Source organism: Scyliorhinus torazame, chromosome 6 (genome assembly GCF_047496885.1).
Source record: "Scyliorhinus torazame isolate Kashiwa2021f chromosome 6, sScyTor2.1, whole genome shotgun sequence".
Lineage (NCBI taxonomy): Eukaryota > Metazoa > Chordata > Chondrichthyes > Carcharhiniformes > Scyliorhinidae > Scyliorhinus > Scyliorhinus torazame.
In genome coordinates this window covers 277377569-277400806 of record NC_092712.1, presented here as the reverse complement: position 1 = coordinate 277400806, position 23238 = coordinate 277377569, and the positions used below count along the sequence as shown (strand labels likewise).

At 47.4% G+C, this 23238-nt stretch overlaps 1 protein-coding gene across 2 annotated transcripts in view; it reads right to left on the bottom strand.

Annotated features, from left to right (window-relative positions):
- eepd1 (endonuclease/exonuclease/phosphatase family domain containing 1) overlaps positions 1-23238 on the bottom strand; it is a 245448-nt gene that overhangs the window by 209098 nt on the left and 13112 nt on the right. For both annotated transcript variants that reach the window (XM_072509734.1, XM_072509733.1), the window contains exon 3: positions 16682-16745. The gene's annotated coding sequence lies outside the window, so the exon portion shown is untranslated. The remainder of the gene's footprint in view (positions 1-16681; positions 16746-23238) is intronic.

The following is a 23238-nucleotide window of genomic DNA, read 5'->3' as shown; positions in this document are numbered from 1 at the left end:
TGTGTATGTAGTGTGTGCCTGCGTGCATGCCTCTCACATACACACACTCTCACTCTCTCAGGCACAGGTGAAGCCAAGGCCAAGGTCACACCATCATCAAGGAACAAAGGAGAGGTCAGGAAGGGCCCGGGAGCACAGACACTATTGACTGAGGGAGGTCTTGGAGGAGAGGTCGGGAGGAGAAGGACCAGGGCCACAAACACCATCAATTCGACAGAGGGAGCAGAGGTTGGGAGGGGAAGCCAGACCGCACCATCATTGAAGGATTAAAGAGAAGTCTTCAAGGTCCAGGGGGCACACTCAGACACCATGCAACTGAAGGATGACTCGGGAGAGAGGTCAGGGAGCAAGGGCTTTTTGGGGTTTAATTAAACATAGAGTCTCAAGGCGCTTAATGTTATCTTGCGCTCCTTTGCACTTCATTGGTCTAATACCTCTTCGCCAATTAACATTGAGTACTGGAATTTCTAAGAGTATATTCATTAAGCATTGAACATTTTCTACCACCTACATTTGATATATCATTTCTTGATCTACAAAGTGTTTTTTCACGACTTCTAATCAACTATTTTGTTTTTTTCCCCTCTCTGCCCAAGCTCTGGAAAGTTATGAAAATAAAACCAGGGTGATTTTTGTCATGGATTCTCTACGTCTGGTCTCTGCTCCTGATCAACTGAACTACAAAGGCCAAAACATGGCTGGACCACTGATGCAACATGTAAGCAACCTCCATATTCACACTCTGTGCTTTAAACAATGGACACTTTGTTTGGGACCTGGCTGCTCCTCAGGCTTTCAATAAAAATCATGTCAATCTCTAGATTAGTTTCTTGTCCATTCAAGCCTAGGTCTCCTCGGTCATAATATACACCAGTATATCATGGTGCAGAAACACACACACTGATGGACACACAGCAAGACCAATCAACACACACAACACTGCAGCCAATCACCAGTTAGAGCACACTCACTATAAAGACAGGGGGCATCAGAGTCCCGCTCATTCGGGATGCAGCCTCCTACAAGGACAGAGCTTAGAGCTTACAGCACAAATCCTCACCATGTGCTGAGTGCATAGACTGGTTCGGACAGGCATAGGTCTTTAGTTTAATCTAACATCGTGTTAACCCACAGTGAAAGTATGTTCAATAGTTTCTAACTTAATAAAATAGTGTTGCACTATTTTAAGTGTTGGTGACCTGTATGTGTTCCACGGATCCAGAGCACCCAACACATCATGGTACCAGAAGTTGAGGGATATTAGAACTTCTTAGACCTACCTGCAAGTGATCTGCCTTCCACCAGCATACAGTCATCCTGCAAAATGGACAGCGTCCGCCCGCCGCCGCGGCGCCGCATCACCGGTAACCTAGAGGCCAACTGGAAGATATTCAAACAACGCTTCCAGCCACAGACCTGGAAGATGCCTCGGACACCAGGAAGATCGGTCTCTTCCTATCCACGGCCGGGGAACATGCCATCCACATTTTCAATTCTCTCACCTTTGCTGATGATGAAGATAAATCAAAATTCAAGACGGTCCTCCTCAAGTTTGACACTCACTGCAGCAGAGAGATGAATGAAAGTTTCGAGCGCTATGTATTCCAACAGCGTTTGCAGGGTAAGGATGAACCTTTTCAGTCCTTTCTCACCCACCTCCGCATCCTTGCGCAGTCCTGTAGCTACAGGCCCACCTCCGACTCCATGATACGCGACCAGATCGTTTTCAGTAGTCGGACCCCCTACGCCAGCAGCTCCTCAAGGTAAAGCAGCTCACCCTAGCGACCGTCATCGAGACCTGCGTGCTACACGAACACGCCACTAGTTGGTATTCCCACATCCAAGCGGCTGAAATGGCGCGGCAAAGTCCCCACGAGGCAGAAAGGGTCCAAGCAGTCGAGCAACTCCAGGGCCTTAGCCTGGATGAGGGCGGCCATTTTGTGCGCTTTTCGCGGACTCCCACGCTTGTGCACACCGAACGAGGGGACGGCGACGTCGACGAACGTACTGCGCAGGCGCGCACCACGTACGGCCGCACCGCGCATGCGCGGTGGCGCAGCGAATGTACTGACACTACAACGTGCGGCAACTATGGCTCAGCCCACTTAAAGCGGCAATGCCCTGCCAAATCCCGACGATGCCTGAGATGTGGCAAATTTGGCCACTATGCTGCCTTATGCAGATCAGCTCGGCCTGCCAATTCGTATCGCTCCGGCCAGCCTCGCAGGAATGTTCGGGCCATTCAACCCACGGTCACCGAGTCCGATGCAGACCTACTACCCGATATTGACACCGAGGACCCAAAGGCACCTTTTTGAGTCGGTATCGTTACCAAAAACAGGGTGTCCCCGAAGCAAACAATCCAGCCTCTATCGGTATACAGCATCGATCCAGAAAATGAGTGGTGTGCTACCCTTATGGTCAACCGGTCCCAAATACGATTCCGCCTGGACATTGGTGCCTCCACCAATCTCATTGCCAAAGCCTTCGTGTCAAACCAGCCATCCTCCCATCAGCCTGCCAGCTATTAGATTATAATGGCAATGCCATTGCTGCCAGCGGCTCGTGTCAACTTGAAGTGACGCACAGGTCACGCAAAGCCATCCTTCCCTTTGAAATCGTGGGCTCCCCGAAAGCCTCCCTGCTTGGAGCGCAGGCATGCAAGCTGTTGAACCTAGTTCAGAGAGTTCATTCTCTCTCTCCTGCTGACGCGTCTGCCTTTCAGGACACCGACTTCAGGGCGCAGCTCAACGCCATTATCAACAAGTACCATGATGTCTTCGAGGGCATGGGCACGCTCCCGTACACCTACAAGACTTTATTAAAACCGAATGGCACGCCTGTGGTGCACGCACCTCGCAGGGTCCCAGCACCCCTTAAGGACCGCCTCAAGCAGCAGCTGCAGGACCTCCAGAACCAAGGAGTGATTTCCAAAGTCACGGAACCGACCGACTGGGTCAGTTCCATGGTATGTGTAAAAAAAGCTTTCCGGCGAATTGAGAATTTGCATTGATCCACAGGATCTAAATCGCAATATCATGAGGGAGCATTATCCAATTCCCAAGCGCGAAGAGCTCACATGTGAGATGGCTCGCGCCTAGCTCTTCACCAAACTCGATGCATCAAAAGGATTCTGGCAAATCCAGTTCGATAAATCCAGCAGGAAACTTTGCACATTTTATACCCCCTTTGGCAGATATTGTTACAACAGGATGCCGTTCGGGATCATATCTGCATCAGAAGTGTTCCATAGGATTATGGAACAAATGATGGAAGGCATTGAAGGTGTTCGCGTCTATGTCGATGACATAATCATTTGGTCCACCACCCCGCAGGAGCATGTTAGTCGCCTCCAGCACATATTCAGACGTATACATGAACATGGCCTCCGTCTTAACAGGGCTAAATGCTCTTTTGGTCAGACGGAACTCGTTCCTCGGGGACCACATCTCCCAATTGGGTGTGCAGCCCGATGCAGACAAGGTAGCTGCCATCACAGCTATGAAAACACCAGAGGACAAGAAGGTGGACCTCAGATTTCTGGGCATGGTGAATTTATTAGGGAAATTTATCCCTAACCTCGCCTCTCATACCACGGCTCTCAGGAACCTGGTCAGGAAGACGACAGACTTCCAATGGCTCCCTGCCCACGAGCACGAATGGAGAGAACTCAAAACATGAGAAGTATTTGGCAGGTAGGATCAAGGAAAACCCAAAAGCTTTCTATAGGTATGTCAGGAATAGGCGAATGACTAGGGTAAGAGTAGGACCAGTCAAGGACAGGGATGGGAAATTGTGTGTGGAGTCTGAAGAGATAGGCAAGATACTAAATGAATATTTTTTGTCAATATTCACTCAGGAAAAAGATAATGTTGTGGAGGAGAATGCTGAGACCCAGGCTATTAGAATAGATGGCATTGGGGTACGTAGGGAAGAGGTGTTGGCAATTCTGGACAGGCTGAAAATAGATAAGTCCCCAGGGCCTGATGGGATTTATCCTAGGATTCTCTGGGAGGCCAGGGAAGAGATTGCTGGACCTTTGGCTTTGATTATTATGTCATCATTGGCTACAGGAATAGTGCCAGAGGACTGGAGGATAGCAAATGTGGTCCCTTTGTTTAAAAAGGGGAGCAGAGACAACCCCGGCAACTATAGACCGGTGAGCCTCACATCTGTAGTGGGTAAAGTCTTGGAGGGGATTATAAGAGACAAGATTTATAATCATCTAGATAGGAATAATATGATCAGGAATCGTCAGCATGGCTTTGTGAAGGGTAGGTCATGCCTCACAAACCTTATCGAGTTCTTTGAGAAGGTGACTGAACAGGTAGACGAGGGTAGAGCAGTTGATGTGGTGTATATGGATTTCAGTAAAGCGTTTGATAAGGTTCCCCACGGTAAGCTATTGCAGAAAATACGGAGGCTGGGGATTGAGGGTGATTTAGAGATGTAGATCAGAAATTGGCTAGCTGAAAGAAGACAGAGTGGTGGTTGATGGGAAATGTTCAGAATGGAGTTCAGTTACAAGTGGCGTACCACAAGGATTTGTTCTGGGGCCGTTGCTGTTTGTCATTTTTATCAATGACCTAGAGGAAGGCGCAGAAGGGTGGGTGAGTAAATTTGCAGACGACACTAAAGTCGGTGGTGTTGTCGACAGTGTGGAAGGATGTAGCAGGTTACAGAGGGACATAGATAAGCTGCAGAGCTGGGCTGAGAGGTGGCAAATGGAGTTTAATGTAGAGAAGTGTGAGGTGATTCACTTTGGAAGGAATAACAGGAATGCGGAATATTTGGCTAAAGATAAAGTTCTTGGAAGTGTGGATGAGCAGAAGGATCTAGGTGTCCATGTACATAGATCCCTGAAAGTTGCCACCCAGGTTGATAGGGTTGTGAAGAAGGCCTATGGAGTGTTGGCCTGTATTGGTAGAGGGATTGAGTTCCGGAGTCAGGAAGTCATGTTGCAGCTGTACAAAACTCTGGTACTGCCGCATTTGGAGTATTGCGTACAGTTCTGGTCACCGCATTATAGGAAGGACGTGGAGGCTTTGGAGCGGGTGCAGAGGAGATTTACCAGAATGTTGCCTGGTATGGAGGGAAAATCTTATGAGGAAAGGCTGATGGACTTGAGGTTGTTTTCGTTGGAGAGAAGAAGGTTAAGAGGAGACTTAATAGAGGCATACAAAATGATCAGGGGGTTAGATAGGGTGGACAGTGAGAGCCTTCTCCCGTGGATGGAAATGGCTGGCATGAGGGGACATAGCTTTAAACTGAGGGGTAATAGATATAGGACAGAGGTCAGAGGTAGGTTCTTTACGCAAAGAGTGGTGAGGCCGTGGAATGCCCTACCTGCAACAGTAGTGAACTCGCCAACATTGAGGGCATTTAAAAGTTTATTGGATAAGCATATGGATGATAATGGCATAGTGTAGGTTAGATGGCTTTTGTTTTGGTGCAACATCGTGGGCCGAAGGGCCTGTACTGCGCTGTATCGTTCTATGTTCTATTTTCTAAAACCAAACTCACCACAGCCACGTTCTTAGCTTTCTTTGATCCAGCAAAGGAGACCAAAATTTCGACCGATGCCAGTCAATCCGGCATTGGGGCAGTGCTCCTTCAACGTGATGAGGCCTCATCATGGGCCCCCGTTGCATATGCGTCACGTGCGATGACCCCCACGGAGCAGCGCTACGCGCAGATAGAAAAGGAGTGCCTGGGCCTTCTGACCGGTGTGGTTAAGTATCACGATTATGTCTACGGACTTCCTCAATTCACCGTCGAGACCGACCATCGCCCGCTGGTCAACATAATACAGAAAGACTTGAACGATAGGACGCCTCGCCTCCAGCGTATTCTTCTCAAGCTCCGGCGATATGACTTCCAGCTGGTATACACCCCAGGTAAAGACCTCATCATTGCTGACACTCTCTCCAGGGCAGTCAACACTCCATGTGACCCAGCGGGATTTGTCTGCCAGGTTGACGCCCATGTGGCATTCGCGGCCTCCAATCTACTTGCCATGGTTGAACGCCTCGTCCAAATTCGCCGCGAGACGGCGGCTGACCCCTTGCTACAGCGTGTCATGCGCCACCTAACGGACGGGTGGCTCAAGGGCCAATGCCCTCAGTTCTATAATGTCAGAGGTGATCTGGCGGTAGTAGACGGGGTTCTTCTAAAACTGGAACGCATTGTCATCTCGCATAGAATGCGCCAACTTGTCCTGGAACAACTACACGACGGCCACCTTGGCGTGGAAAAGTGTCGGCGACGGGTCCGAGAGGCAGGTACTGGCCCGGCATTAATGAGGACATAGCCAACACAGTGCTCAACTGCCCCACTTGTCAGCGCTTCCAGCCGGCCCAACCACGTGAGACCCTGCAGCCCCATGAGTTGGTCACGTCACCATGGGCCAAGGTGGGCATCGACCTGTTCCACGCGCTGGGTAGAGACTATGTCCTGATCGTGGACTACTTTTCGAATTACCCGGAGGTGATTGGGTTGCACAACATCACCTCGTCTGCAGTCATTTGTGCATGTAAAGAAACATTTGCTCGACACGGCATCCCGCGCACGGTTAAGTCAGATAATGTCCCCTGCTTCGCCAGCCAGGAATGGTCCAACTTTGCCAGGGGGTACAATTTTGCCCATGTGACATCCAGTCCCCTGTACCCCAAATCCAACGGCAAAGCGGAGAAGGGAGTACATATAGTCAAACGGCTCCTATACAAGGCTGCCGATGCTGGGTCCAATTTCTACCTTGCCTTGCTGGCATTTCGCCCCGCCTCACTGTCCACTGGCCTGTCACCAGCCCAGTTACTCATGGGTCGTACCCTGAGGACGACGGTGCCGTCCATCCATGTCCCAGACCTCGACCACGTTCCGGTCCTTCGCCGGATGCAGCTGTCTCGTGCACAGCACAAGGTGGCTCATGACTCCCGTGCAGCTGATCTCCCTGCTCTGGCTCCAGATGACAACGTCCACGTCCATCTTCCGGATGGGGGCTGGCCTGCAACCGCTGTTGTCCTTCGGCAGGTGGCCCCCCGCTCGTTCCTGGTTCGTCTACCGGGTGGCTCTATTCTGCGCCGCAATCGACGCGCCCTTCGGCTCGTTCCATGCTCGCCACGGATTCCTCCACTGTCGCCTCGCCCTCCTGCTGACCCTGCCACGGACTATGCAGAGCTCCCTGTCACTCTGCAACCCCCTGACTCTGACGCAGTCCAGCCCGCTCCTGAACCGGCGGCTCTCGACCCACCCTTGAGGCGGTCAACCAGAATTCGTCGCCCACCTCAGAGACTTAATTTATGAACTTTGCGGCATTATAGACTCTCTGAATTGTTTTGTTGCTTTGTTTGATCGTTTCCCTGGTTTGTATATAGTGTTGATCTCGTTATTCTTGTTGCATACTGCTTCTCTGCACCAGGCACCTTCCCATGTAAATAGCTTAGTTCTCATGCACGTAGTCCTATAAATATGTCTTTGCACCCCACACGTAGTTAGGAACATTCTCACCATACATTATTTATTGCCACACACATACATTCTTTTATAAAAGGGGGATGTCATAATATACACCAGTTTATCATGGTGCAGATACACACACACTGATGGACACACAGCAAGACCAATCAACACACATAACACCGCAGCCAATCACCAGTTAGAGCACACTCACTATAAAGACAGGGGGCATGAGTGTGCTCTAACTGGTGCATAGACTGGTTCGGACAGGCATAGGTCTTTAGTTTAATCTAACATCGTGTTAACCCACAGTGAAAGTATGTTCAACAGTTTCTAACTTAATAAAATAGTGTTGCACTATTTTAAGTGTTGGTGGCCTGTATGTGTTCCACGGATCCAGAGCACCCAACACATCATCCACCAAATTACGTCAGCATTTGCAATTTTATTTTTTATTCTAACGTTCATACAGTGCATTCTTCATCATATCATTTGCTGCTTTCACCAGGGTGGTGTCGCCAAGTTCCCAATCAAGGTTAGGATGATAATTAAAGTCTGCAGAAAGGATCCCTGGATGCAGTGACATCCAGATTGTCCATTCATTGATATAGAAAGGGTGAGATTGAGAGTGGTCAGTTCTCACTGAGTTAGACACTAAAGGCTGAATTTTCACTGTGGGGGCAGGAAGCAGAATGGGACCATTTCCAGGTCATGAACTGACCCCAGGGCATCCCATAATTGGCATGGTGATGAGTTTAGCAGCCATTTAGCAGCCGCAGCCAGGAGGTTGGACTACTTAAATGTGAGCCTGATTTAAACTGAACCCGGCAGCCATTACTGTGGCTGCCGTTTTGAGTGCCGTTACTTCAGATTGGAGGAACGGAGAAGATTTATATTCAAGATTGGCTTAAGAGGCCTGGAACGCAATGTTGAGCAACTCTTCAATTCTCTGACGCCAACCTGGAAGTCCTGCTGAGGCTGTGAGGGAGATCCTCTCCCTGAAGTGTGGCAGGAAGTGGTCACCGGCCCCAGACGAGGCAGGAATGAATGGACACCGGAATCACAGTCAGCAGGTGTACGGTACAAAGAAGTTAAATCCAGTGTCAGAAGAGGTTCAATGACCTGATACGCTCTAGTAAGGTGAATGCAACCTCCAACGCTCAGGATAGGCCTCTGGTTGTTCACCCTCCAGTAGACACACAAGCTAATAAAAGCAAATTACTGCGGATGCTGGAATCTGAAATGGAATTAAAATCTCAGCAGGTCTGGCAGCATCTGTAGGGAGAGAAAAGAGCTAACGTTTCGAGTCCAATGACTCTTTGTCAAAGCCACACCAACTAAGTGGCCTCAGGGCATATGTTGCTCCTGAGTAATGGGAGGAGTGTGTGCCCAGGGCATTTACTGACTCCTCAGAACGGCATACAGGCATAGTGCTGTTAAGGATCTGTCAGCATTGAACCATGCAGCTCATAATGTCCAGGAGATGGGCAAGAGAAGAAGGGGCTACCGACCTTCACATCATCACTGCCATGGAGGAGGAAGCAATGGAAATAGCTAGGACCATAGACTAAGAGAAAGTCGGTCATGGCAGGATGGGCACTCATGATGCAAATAATTTTTAGAAAGAGCAAATCACTCATTAAGACGAAACCTTGCCCTCCATCCAGTCAGACAACAGACTGAAGAGCAAGGTTCATTGAGTAGTCTCCACACTGTCGAGGATTCTGCTCTCAAGGCTAGTTCTCATGATCTCTTCTTGTGTTTCCAAGTCAATGAGGCCACACCCATTATCATCACAAGGCCAAGAGCAGTAGGAGAGCTCTGATGAAGTGCTATTATACCTTATAAGTTCACCATCCATCAGAGCAGATAGTCACCTCTGTGGGTCCTTGTTAGAAGGGTGGCACTGGATGAGGAGCATGATACAATGTGCAGAAGGTACCAGAGGTGGCTGTGAGCAGTTTCCCTCAGTAGAGAGGACATTCACAGACCTACTTAGCTGGGCACAGATACAGAGCTTTCAGAGTCACTGGAAAAGTGGCTCTACCTAGACCATAGTAGATAGTAGCACATGCTGGAGTTCCTGAGGCAATGTGGGTTAAGGGCACAAATATGTACCATCATGGTTCAGAGCTTTGAGTGCATGAGCTCCTCCATTGAAGGTGGTCACCCTCATGGAGAGCCATATTTGGTAGCACTTGAAATACATGCAGAAACTGTGTACTGACATACACAAGATGCATACCACTCTATTGTTATGGGCCAGGGTTTGGAAAACTCCAAAGTATGTCATGGAGTTCACCTGACCTATAACTGTTTATCGATTTTGGTTATGATGAGCACAAGGGCCTGCCTTTCAGGTGTTATTAAACAGAGGCCTTAAGCACTTTTAATCAAAAACAAACTTTATTCTACGAATTTAGTTAACATTTTTAGAAACACACACAGTAGCATTGTGGATAGCACAATTGCTTCACAGCTCCAGGGTCCCAGGTTCGATTCCGGCTTGGGTCACTGTCTGTGCGGAGTCTGCACATCCTCCCCGTGTGTGCGTGGGTTTCCTCCGGGTGCTCCGGTTTCCTCCCACAGTCCAAAGGTGTGCAGGTTAGGTGGATTGGGCCATGATAAATTGCCCTTAGTGTCCAAAATTGCCCTTAGTGTTGGGTGGGGTTGCTGGGTTATGGGGATAGGGTGGAGGTGTTGACCTTGGGTAGGGTGCTCTTTCCAAGAGCCGGTGCGGACTCGATGGGCCGAATGGCCTCCTTCTGCACTGTAAATTCTATGATAATCTATGATAAGCATTTTTACCAACTACAAACATAAATACCCCACACAGCTACAGTAATCTAAGTATCACCCTTAATAAATTCCCCCCTTTAACTGTTCCAATTTCATAACAAGATCCCATAAACCCAAAACCTCTTTTCAAAGGTGTGGCCCAACACGGCACTCTTACTATCTTTAAGACTTGATATGGATACATCTGTTTCCTTTCCAAAACAGCAGGTTTGAATTCCTTCCAGAAAACAGTTATCACTTTTAAGTTATCAAGTAATCTGGAAACCTCATTCATATGGGGAGGGAAGGTGGCCAGAGTGAGAAAGGTGCTGCTACAGAGGGGAAGGCAGGCAGGGGGTTTGGGTCTCCCGAACTTGTTGTACTACTACTGGGCGGCGAACGTGGAGAAAGTGCGGAGCTGGGTCAGAGGGGTGGATTCTCAGTGGGTCAGAATGGAGGAGAGTTTGTGCAGGGGGTCGGGGCTGAAGGCACTTGCAACAGCACCGCTCCCCATAGCTCCGGGGAAATATTCAGGGAGTCCGGTAATAATAGCTTCATTGAAAATCTGGAGGCAGTTTCGCCAACACTTCGGGTTGGGTTTAAGGTCAAGGGAAATGCCGATTCGGGGGAACCACAGATTTGAGCCAGGGAGGTGGGATGGAAGTTTTCGGAAATGGGAAGAGAAGGGGATTAAGACGCTAAAAGATTTGTTTCTTCGGGGTCGGTTTGCAGGATTGAGGGAGCTGGAAGCGAAGTATGGGCTAGAGCAGGGAGAAGTGTTTAGGTACATGCAGGTTCGGGATTTTGCCAGGAAGGAGATACAGAGCTTCCCAGAGGAACCGGCCTCCAAATTGCTGGAGGAGGTGTTGACGACAAGGGGACTGGAGAAGGGGGCAGTGTTAGCGGTGTACAGAGCTATTCTGGAAGAGGATAAGGCACCACTGGAAAGGATCAAAGCAAAGTGGGAGGAAGAGCTGGGAGAGGTTATAGAGGAGGGGGTCTGGTGTGAGGTGCTCCGGAGAGTGAATGCCTCCACCTCATGTGCGAGGTTGGGGCTGATACAGCTGAAGGTGGTATATAGAGCGCACCTCACGAGGGCGAGGATGAGCCGATTTTTTGAAGGAGTAGAGGATGTGTGTGAGCGTTGCCGGGGGGGGGGGCCACGAATCACGTTCATATGTTTTGGTCCTGTCCAAAGCTAGGGGAGTACTGGAAGGTGGTGTTTAGGGTAATTTCCAAGGTGGTGCGTGTGAAACTGGACCCGGGTCCCAGGGGGCCATATTCGCGGTGTCGGACCAGCCAGGGTTGGAAACGGGAGCGGAGGCAGGTATCATAGCCTTCGCCTTGTTGATCGCCCGAAGGCGGATCCTGCTGGGATGGAGAACAGCCTCTCCACCCAGTGCCCTGGCGTGGCGGGGGGACCTGTTGGAATACTTGACCCTTGAGAAGGTGAAGTTCGAACTGAGGGGAAGCTCGGAGGGGTTCTACAAGTCATGAGCACTATTTATTATGCACTTTCAGGAACTGGATAACATCGACATTAGTTGGGGGGGGGGGGGGGAGGGGGGCTGTGTAGATTAACGGTGACTATGGGTAATCCCTGATTCCTTTTTGTCATTTGTTTATGTAAACATGTGGGCTGAGGTTTGGGGGTTGGTGGGCGGATGGGATCGTTGTTATTATGGAGACTGACATATCTTGCTGATTAATGTTTATTGTTGATGGGTGTAAATGTGGGAGAAAATGTGAAAAAGGAGAATTTTTTTAAAAAGTTTTTTTTAAGTAATCTGGAAACAGCTTTTAAGCTGAAGATAAAGAGACACTTTATTCCAACCTGTGCAATACAAAACCAGGTCAAACTCAAAGCGAAAGTAAAACTCAGCCACAGCCCAGCTCCCAACTCAAAAATGAAAGTAAAACCCAGAGCCACAGCCACAGCCCAGCTCCACCCACACAATGACATCACTAAAGACATTTGATAAGACAAAAATATTTTTTAAAGGTACACTTTCATGACACTATGTGCGCCATTGCCAACTGCAGCCCTCCTTATGCTCTGGTGGCCCTCCCTTGGTACTCGACAACCATTCCCCCTCCCCATACAGTCCTACAATGCCAGAAAGGTGATGATCCTCTTCTCTGCCCAAGCGCTTACTGCCTCCAGCACTGAATCAATGGTATGTGTTTCCCAATGGGTGAAACTCTGCGCTGTTCACCTAATTTCCCTGGGGTGGCCAAGATTGGTTCCCACTGTGTGTCCACCTCCACATTGTTGGTCTACCCCAGATATCATGTGCAATCTGTGTGCCCCGGTGAAAACCAAAACATCCCCCTTAATAGGTTCTCAATGAGTTATTTCACCAGGGTGGGAAGTGGAGGGAGCCATTACGATCTTACCCAATCCATTGCAAAAGTCAATTCAGTTGGTTTAACTGGCCAGTGCCAGGAAACTATCCGGAAACTGGCATGCCAGTCAGCACCGGTCCTTTCAACCCCAGTCTCCTCCGTTCCTTCTTCCAGCGGAACCCAGAAAATTCAACCCTAAATGTACCAGCGGATTTTATGACCCCAACATTTCCATGGAACGTCATTCATAATACAGAATCAATCAAGAATATTAAGTATGAACAAATTGATAATGAATCACGGCTGACAGGAAAGTTAAGATTTATTTTCTGACATTTAACAATACTTAAAAAACATGTGGTCAACTATCTCATCATGTCACAAGGAATACTCATGGAATATTCCATGCAAAGATAAACTGCCTGATTGCCAACTCGCTTGCCCTGCCACAAAAATAAAATCCATACACACCATCTTGAACTGCCAAAGCTCTAAAATGTATTTCTTTATATTATTTAAAGTGGTACATTGGTTCGCCATTCCTGCTTGCTATGTGTCATATTTCAATGGCTCAGAATGTGCAATTGAAATTTTAGCAATCAAATAAGCATTAACCATCATTACTCTGTGAAACTGCACATGTCCAATTAAAAACAGAAATCAGAAATTGCCGTTAGTGAGTTGCCTGGGTCAGTACCGGTGAGTTCCATCGACAAGGAATCCCATCAAAGATCACTGATGTAATGTGAATTTCCATTAATTTTGCAAATAGTCTCGCTGTAAAAATACTTGAAGAAATGTCACCTTGTTAAATGAGGGGGAACTGGTTTTTTTTTAATAGAGTGCTAAATCAGAATTACTGAACCAGTTCTCTGGCCCTCAAAACTTTAAAATCTGCAAATTCTTCCATGTGATTGGCTGCTTAACTTGCTTGATGGCATAGCTGTTGCTAGACATCAGACATTCCCAAAAGCTGGAGCCATAATAAAAGTAACATCAGGATCACGAGACCTCTGTGGGCAGCTTTGGGGTCGGCAGTAAGCATCATCACTGTGCCATTGACCACAAAATCTGGTCCATTGTTCAGGTTCAAATTTAATACATTTTCAATCATATGACACCTTTGATGAGTAAAACATTCCAAGTAACTCATACAAAAATTGACACCAAGCCAAAGACTGAGACATCAGTACAGATGAACAATTGTTTGTTCAAAGAGGAATATTTTAGAGGGTCTAAAGGAAGAAACGGAGAGGTAGGGATATTTTGGGAAGGATTTCTAGAGCTTAGAGCTGAAGACACCCAATCAAGGTTCCAAGAAGTGCCAAAAGTTTACCATTACCTCCTCCCCCTACTTTTGTTCACTATTTTAGTTTCCTCCAAACTTAAAAATATTTAACATTAAAAAATGTCCATCACAAAAATTAAACCCACCCCATCTTTCACCACGTTTTACAACCTTCCCGAAATTCATCTTTACACGCAAGGTTTCAGTCACCCCATCTAATCTCTCATTCCACTGCTTGCCATCTATTTTTGTTGGTTACCTCTCCATAGAAGGACCATATAAATACGAATTGCTGTATGTCTCAGTGCTACACCACATACACACTGCAGGACATTTACACTTGAACAATTAGGGGATCCCAGAGGGAGTAATTCACAGTAAACCACAAGTTATATTGAAAATGGCATTTTATGTGGTCTATTTGTATCATACCAGTGAGCCTAATTTGAGAAAATGTTTCACATTTATACTCAGCACTAGCCCCATCATGCTAGATCGCTGAGTTGCAAATGCATTTGCTGGAAGCAGCCAATTACATTTTGTGACCAGCAGCCCAGGCATATAAATTTGGCTCCATAAATGAACGGTGCACAAACATATTTCGATAGCAAGCTAATGCATCATTAAGACTAATTAGAAGAGACAACCATGAATCCTAAGGTTGAAAATAGCTAAGTCCTCCAATCCAAAAAGGGAAAGAGAAAAGAGTATGCTAATCTTGTAGGTGTAAAGCATAACTAATATGAATGCCAGTTTTTATCAAGTCTTGCATTTACATAGCAGCTTTCATGACCTCAGGATGTCCCAAAACACTTTACAGATGATTAAAGAAATGTAGTTACGGTTATGATGTAGGAAATGTGGTAGCCTATTAATGCACAAACTCCCACTAGCAAGGGATAAGAGTTGGTCAGAACAAATTCCAGTAATAATGTCCAAATTACAAATAATAGTCAAAATTGTTGCACAAGCAGCTCCTTTGAATTCATTAAGAGATTGTATTTGCATTCCAAATGTTAAGTCTCAAGAGAGATCGAATCTGGAGGAAAGCTGACTCTCCACCCCATAATAAATCAAAGGCTCTAACAATTAATGACAAAATATCAGGATTTACTGCTTGCATCAGCGAAGGTGGCCAAAAACCTGGAGTACTGTAGGCATGACAAAATAAATCTGAAGGTACTTCCTAAAAAAAGGCATCAATGTTCAATGTATTGATAGAATACAAATAAAACACTTTCCTTGGGACAATTATTCTCGCCACCCATAGAGAAGCCAAAATATATGACTTAATTTCCATCTCTAAGTTGTTATAAGGTATTACATATGTAATTAATTCTTTCACTCAGGCACCTTCCATCCTTGAAGTGCACCGTAACAATTACACATAATATTTTCTTACCAGTACTGTTCTAATATTTAGTTTTAAATACGGCAGCTCTAAGACTAAAGGCATGCCTTAATGAACAGATATTAGAATAATGAAATAGTGCACTCGGCACAATAAGCCTGTGTTGTTGCTTATCGTCCACACAAGAGGCTCCCCAACCCAATATCCCTGCTCTCGTCTCCTTCATCACCTTTTTCACACATTACCTGGCTGTTTGTTAACGGTGCAGGGGCTCTGTTCAATTGCCAACACCAGCTGTGCATTCCAGCTGTACAGCCTCATCACTCCATGTAAAAAGAATGTCTTCTTGCTCTTACGCAGAACTTCAGAATTGTGACCGAACACCTTGATACGAAGGCATTTAAAGATAACAACTGGTCTGATGAATGTTTGTTTCTAGTGATCCTTCCCAGTTCTACAAGATACTATTTTGTTTTCAGAAACATAAAAGATGTGCTGAAATAAGGCACATTAGACAAATTCTACACAACAACGATGATGATTTTAGTGACTTATTAGGAAAAAGTATACCACTCAATCTGTAATTAGTAAACTTGTATCTCGTTTGTTTGGGGAACACATTTATAATAATAATAAACTTTATTGTCACAAGGAAGCTTACATTAACATTGCAATGAAGTTACTGTGAAAAGAGGGAGAATTCAGGATGTCCAATTCACCTAACAGCACGTCTTTCAGGACTTGTGGGAGGAAACCGGAGCACCCGGAGAATCCCATGCAGACACAGGGAGAACGTGCAGACTCTGCACAGACAGTGACCCAAGCCGGGAATCGAACCTGGGGCCCTGGCGCTTTGAAGCAACAAGTGCTAACCACTGTGCTATGTGCCGCCCCCTCAAAATGGTCTATGTAACAAAATGTTTTCTTCTAAAAAAGCTAACATACTGATGTAGCAATGGGTGCAAAAACACATTATGATAGAAAGAAAAACGTTTTGCTCGAGTGCCTGCTGATGAGATTGCAAACTCAGAATTCAACACATCAAGGTTACATTGCAGGTCAGAAAACACTAGATGTAAAATTTGACCAATAGTTTAACTTTTGTAAAGAATCTTAAACTTACTAATACATTTCCAACACAGTACAAACCATTGGTACTCAGATTTGGTGTTAGAAACCATTAGCGTAATAAAGAATAGAGTTACAGAGTGAGATGAAAATAGGTTTAGATGGCACGCCACATGATGTGAACCGTGAAACATACAGCACAGGAGGCCAATCAACCCATCATGCCTGATTCCTGCTCGGAAGATGTCGAGCAACAGCTGCTGCATCTCCATGACTGAATTCTCAGTAGTAGAACAGTCAAGGCCAGGCGGACCGAAGACAAATCGAGTTTGCCAGGCAAAAAGATACATTGTACAGAAACAAACACATGGGACTACCTAGCAAATAAAACTTACTTTATTCTGACTGAAGTGACCATGAAGCAGCGTCTTTCAAGTCCTCACCAGCATCTGTTGTTTTCTGTAATATAAAGGGCTGAATTTCAGATGATGCAAATCGCTACTGGCCTTTTCAAGAACAGCTTTTAAAAAACTGAACTTTGTACAAGCATGCAAAACGCATCATGAGGTTGGCAAACCAAACACCGGTCATAAATGAAATCTCACAATGGGTCATTCACCTTTAGACTCACCATGACAATTGAAAAGTAACTCAAGAAAGCATTAGCAGATTGTTATATGGAATACAGGAATCCAGCACCAGATGTTGTGTGCATCAGTCCTATGGAGGCACATATTGTGCAAGATTTCTTCATCGACTATTACATTTCAAAAGATCTGTCTGTGCCAGAATGTTGCCTCTTTAAAATGTATAAAGCAATTCACATTAAACTTGGAGACTCGTGAGTCCATGGTCAATGGAGAGATCAATCTGATCTCGAGGCCCTGATTGCGAAACTCCTAAACATCGGCTGGTTTCAGACTATCATTGTGAATCTGTGTACATATGGCACCCTCAATTTCAGGACCCAAACTCAGCTGCCGATCTGAACACAGCAAGATCCCACCAAATGAAAGGAATGGTTAGTTAATCTGTCTTGCAGGTGATGATTAAAGGATTAATGTGGCCCAAGGAATCAGGAGATATTCCTTCATCACCGAAAAAAAATATGGGAGTCTTTTATCTTGACTTTTGAAAAGACATAAGGGACTACTTGTGCAAAAGGCAGTCACTCAAATATTAGCGTTCCCTGGACTCTGGGCTGGAGTGCAGCCTAGATTCTGCCTTCTAATCCTGGAGTGGGGCTTTGTCACTTTTGACTCAGATGTATGTGTCCTACCGCTGAGCAAAGTTGACATGGTAAGAGTATTCTCATGCTGTCTGTCTGTGTGAGTCTCCTTTCTCCATTTGCTACCCTACACAGCAAGACAATTGACTGATGATTGTCACATTTGCACAAGGACATTTGGGTGGTGTCATATAAAGACAAGATGCACAAAAAGTGGCTCCCGGCAAGGTCTTTGTATTTGATCCTTTTGACCCACGTTTTCTGGGGGTTTTGGTGTCCAAACCCAGTAAGTTAAGTAGGTGAATTCTTTCCTGGCGGGAGTATGTTGAAATCGTCGACAAAGAAGCCCAATATTAAAAAGGTTCAGGAGGGAAGCCGGTCAAAGGAACATAGAACATATAGTGCTGAAGGAGGCCATTCGGCCCATCGTGTCTGCACCGACCCACTTAAGCCCTCATTTCCACCCTATCCCCGTAACCCAATAACCCCTCCTAACCTTTTTTTTGGTCACTAAGGGCAACTTATCATGGCCAATCCACCTAACCTGCACGCCTTTGAACTGTGGGAGTAAACCGGAGCACCTGGAGGAAACCCACGCAGAAGGCGAATGAGAGAAGATGGCCACCACGCCCATTTCATTAGACACATTGGCAGTGGCAATGGCACAGGAGCTTGAAAAAATCAGCAAACAAGTGGACAGGCAGTTTGAGTGGCAGGGCCAGGAAATTAAGGAATCTTTTAAAGGCAGTACTGAAGCGGCTTTGGGCCTGATCCGCGAACAGTTGGTGCGAACTTCAAACATGGTGAAGGCACAAGGCAAGATACTAAAAGGGCTGGAGGAGGCCTTGTCGAGGAACGAGGATCAGTTTGCCTCGGAGGAGGCAGAGTTGCAGATGGGGGCGGAAAGCAATAAAGGCCCGAGACTTAAAGTGGAGGACCTCAAGAATAGGCCATGGCTGTTAAACCCCGAGTTGGTGGGACTGCCAGCGGGAGCGGAAGGCCCGAAGCCAACTGGGTATTTCTCCAAAACATTTTCTTGGTTGTTGGAAGGGGATGATGTGTTTGCCCCTTCGGAAATGGACAGAGGACATTGGGCGCTCAGGCAAAAGCCAAGATCAAATGAGACACCGCGGCCGGTGATAATCCACTTCCACAATCATCAACGGAAGGAGAGGGTCTTGTAGTGGGTGAAAAAGATTTGGAATATTGACTGGGATGGAAATACAATCCGAATATATCAAGATATTGGGACTGAATTGGCGAAGGCAGTGTTTTATAATAAGAGCATAAAGGTTGAAGTGGTGTACCCGGTGCGTTTACGGGTTACAATAGATTTGAATGGTCACTTTTTTGACACGCTGGAGACCTTCATCCGAGAGAAGTTGGGACAGCTGTGAAGAAGACTATTTTGGATTCTGTGTATGAAGGGGGATTTGTATGATGTAGATATGTTGCTGATTTTACCACTGTTTCGCTTTTGCCTTGTCGGGGGAAGGGGTGATTGTAAAAAGGGAATGGTATTGCTTTACGGTGCAAATGGCTGACTCGAGGTGCCGGGGGGAGGGGGGAGAGACCCCCAATGAGGTTGAGCACCTGGAACATGCGGGGTTTGGGGGGGCCTGTGAAGAGAGCAAGGGTTTTTTCAATTTAAAAGGGATGAGGGGCGGTGTGGTGTTCCTACAGGAAACTCACCTGCGGTGCCAGACCAGATCAGGTTGCAGAAAGTCTGGATTAGTCAGGTTTTTCCACAGGGTTTGACAGCAGGGCACAGTGGGTGGCGATCCTGATTAGCTGGAGGGTCCATCTTCATGGGGTGGTGGCTGATCCGGGATTCGGTATTTGATAAGTCACAGGTACGTTGGAGGGGAGGGCTGTGGTGATGGTGAACGTATATGCCCGAATTGGGACAAAATCAAGTTTATGAGAACATTGTTGGCTGCCATTCCGGAACTGGACACACGCCAGCTGATTTTAGGGGGAAATTTCAATTGCGTTTTGGATCCAAAGTTGGACCGCTCCAGGACCAGATCGCTGGTTCTTTCGGGGATGGTGAAGATGTTAACGGCATTTATGGAAGAGACAGGAGTGGAGGATCCGTATTTATGCACCCGGGAGGTAAGGAGTTTTAATTTTTTTGCTGGTACATAAGGTGTACTTGTATATCGATATTTCGTTATGGGTAGGGCCTTGCTACCTGGGGTGAAGAGTGCAGAGTACTCGCCGGTGGTTATTTCAGACCACGTGCCGCACCTAGTGGACTTAAAGTTGGAGGGGGGCTGAGTGCACCGCCCGGGTTGGAGGCTGGATGTGGGTCTGTTATCGGGTCTCGGGTTGTGTGTGAAGATTTCGGGGGACATAAAGAACTACTTTGAATAGAATGAGAATTGGACAGTCTCAGTGTCTACAGTGTGGGGGGCATTAAAGGTGGTGTTTATGGGGGGAGAGATCATCACGTACAAGTCATATATGGATAGGGAGAACAGGCGGAAGTGTCATGAGGTAGTGGATGAAATTCTGGGTGTGGATACGAAGTATGCGAGTGTCCCGATGTGAGAGCTCTTAGCACACAGGAAGAAGTTGCAAATGTAGTTTGACCTACTGTCCCCAGTGATGCACAATCAATTACACTCAAGACGAAGTGATTTCATAACTGAAGGCTTTAATCTACTAGAACTTGTTCCACAGCAGCTTCGGTACAGAAAGTGAAGGCTGCTGGGACAGCACCATCTCTTATACTCCGCCTTTAGGGCGGGGCTACGTAATACAGCCAATGGTAGACTCCTGGGTCTAACCAATGGTCATCAGCCTCGCAGGTACCGCAATACCTGGCACTACCACACCCAGGCCAGGTGTTGTGACAGCTACGGCACTTTAAGGAGATGGTATACGAGTATGGGGAGAAGGCTAGCTGACTGTTCACGCATCAGTTAAGGCGGCACGAGGCTGCCAGGGAGATTGTACATGTGCGGGAACCTGGGGGTGGGTTGGTCTCTACCCCAGAAAAATTTACTGAAGTGTTTTGTTCCTTTTATGAGGGGCTTTACAGGTCAGAGCCATCAGTGGATGAGCAGGAGAAGAGTTTTTGGAGGTCTTGGAGTTTCCTCAGGTGGGGGATGAGTTATGAGAGGCATTGGAGGCGCCGATGGGGTTGGAGAAGGTCTGCAGGGCTCTGGGTAATGTGCAGGTGGGGAAAGGTCTGATGGGTTGCCGGTAGAATTTTACAAGAGGTTCGTGGACCAGCTGGCCCCATTAGTGCTGAAGAAGGACAAGGACCACACAGAGTGTGGATCAAACCACCCAATCTTGCTGGTAAACGTGGATGCAAAACCTTAGCCAAAATCTTAGCCTTGAGGCTGGAGCCCTGCCTCTCAGCAGAGAACGACCAGACGGGGTTTATGAGGGGCAGAAAACTGTCATCCAATGTGAGGCGGCTGGTTAATGTAATTCTTACACCGGCGATGGGCCCAGAACGGAAGATTATTGTGTCTCTGGACATTAAAAAGGCGTTCGATAGGGTCGAATGGAGCTACTTGTTGGGGGTTCTGGAGAAGTTTGGGATTGATCCTGGGTCCGGCTGTTACATGAAGCGCCGGCTGCTAGGGTTCTAACAAACCGCGTGAATTCGGGGTCATTCAGGCTGCACAAGGAGACGAGGCAGGGATGCTCTAGGTCCACTCTGTTGTTCACCTTGGCGATCCAACCAGTGACGATTGCTTTGAGAGCCTCAGAAAAGTGGAGGGGAATTGTGTGGGGTGGAATAGAGCACAGGGTGTCCCTATGCAGGGAAGACGTTTTTTAAAATAAATATTTTTATTCCCTCCACCCCACTGTGCCCCCCTCCCCAATGCTCCTCCCTCTCATCCTGTCTGCTTTCTGTGGCCCTAGTGGTTCCCGTGCATCCCCCCTGCCACCCCCTCCCCCCAATCTATCCATTGTTGGCTTTAAACAGGTCTTGGAACAGGCTGATGAATGGCCCTCATGCTCTGTAGAAGCCATCATCCAATCCTCGGATGGTGTAGTGATCTTCTCCAGATGGAAAAATCCTGATAGGTCTGCCAGCCCAGTCTGCAGCTGTGGGTGGTACTGCTGATCGCCAGCTGAGCAGGATTCTCTGGTGGGCGATTAGAGAAACAAACGCAAGGGAATCAGCCCTCTTCCCCATATGAAGTTCTGGCTGATCCGATATCCCGAAGATTGCCACTCTCAGGCACGGCTCCTCACCCCTACAATCTTAGACATTGCCTTGAAGAAGGATGTCCAAAACCTGATAAGTCTGGGACAGGCCCAGAACATGTGACCGTGGTTAGCCAGGCCTCCCTGACACCGTTCACATTTATCCTCCACCTCCAGAGCCTGCTCATTCGAGTTCTTGTCAGGTGTGCTCTGTGCATAAGGTGCAGGCGGCGATTAATCATAGAATTTACAGTTCAGAAGGAGGCCATTAAGGAGTATGTGGAGTTGAATCAGATTGGGGAGGTGTTAGTGGCCATTGTTTGGATGGCACTGAAGGCAGTGGTCCGGGGGGGAAATTATTCTGTTTAAGGCTCATGCAGATAATGAAAGGAGGGAGAAACATGACCGTCACGTGAGCAAGATAGTGGAGGTGGACAGGGAAGATTCGAGGGTGCCCATCGTCGAAGGATTCATGAGGAGGAAAAAGAAGCAGGAGCAGTTTGACAGGCTGACAACAGGGAGGGATGTAGGGCAACTGAGTAGGGCAAGGGGGGTGCAATATGAGTATGGGGAGAAGGCATGCTGGTGTTCCTGTCTGTTCGGTAGTTCAAGTAGTTAAAGTCTTTCCGTCAGCTCTTCTAAGGTCGCATGTCTGACGCCTGTGTAGAAGTTCCTAACTGCTAGCAGCCCCCCATCCTGTCTCCACCACTTAAAGATGACGTCTAGCATGGCTGGTGGAAACCTGTGGTTGCCACAGATGGGGACCATGGCGAACACCTCGGTTAAACCGTAGTGCTGTTTCATCTGGTTCCAGCTTCTTAGTATTGCTACTACCACTGGGCTGGTTGAGTGTTTTGCCGGCGGGGATGGGAGTGCTGTCGTGGAGAAGGCTCTGACGATCGTTCCTGTGCACAAGAACTCCTCCATCCTCATGCATTCCATGTTTGGTTCCTTTATCCACCCCTCACTCTCTCGGCCTTGGCTGCCCAGTGGTAGTATTGCAAGTTCGGGAGGGCCAGGCCTTCCATGCTTCGTCTCCTTTGCAGTGCTGTCTTAGGGATTCTTGGATTCCACCCCCCCCCCCCAAAAGACCTTGGGGTTGAAGATTGGTATGGATCTAAACAGGAAGATGAATCTGGTCAGTATGTTCAGCTTGATCGTCTGCACCTTTCTCGCCAGGGAAAGCGGGAGTGCATCCCATCTCTGTAGATCCTTTTTTACTTCCTCCACTAGACTGGTCAGTTTCCACTTATGGATCAGTGTCCAATCATGGACTATCTGGATCCCCAGGTAATGGAATTTGTTTGGGCTATTTCAAATATGAGACCTTCCAGCTCTGCTCCTCCCCCGCTCGGGTTCACCGGGAAAACCTCACTTTTGTCCAGGTTGAGTTTGTAGCCCGAGAAGACCCCAAACTCTTCCAGAAACATTATTATTTTGTTCCTGCTGTTTTCCGAGTCCAGGGTGTAGAGGAGAAGATCATCCACAGAGAGTGAGACTCTGTGCTCTCTGCCTCCTCTTTGGATACCCTTCCGATCTCCCGGATGGGGT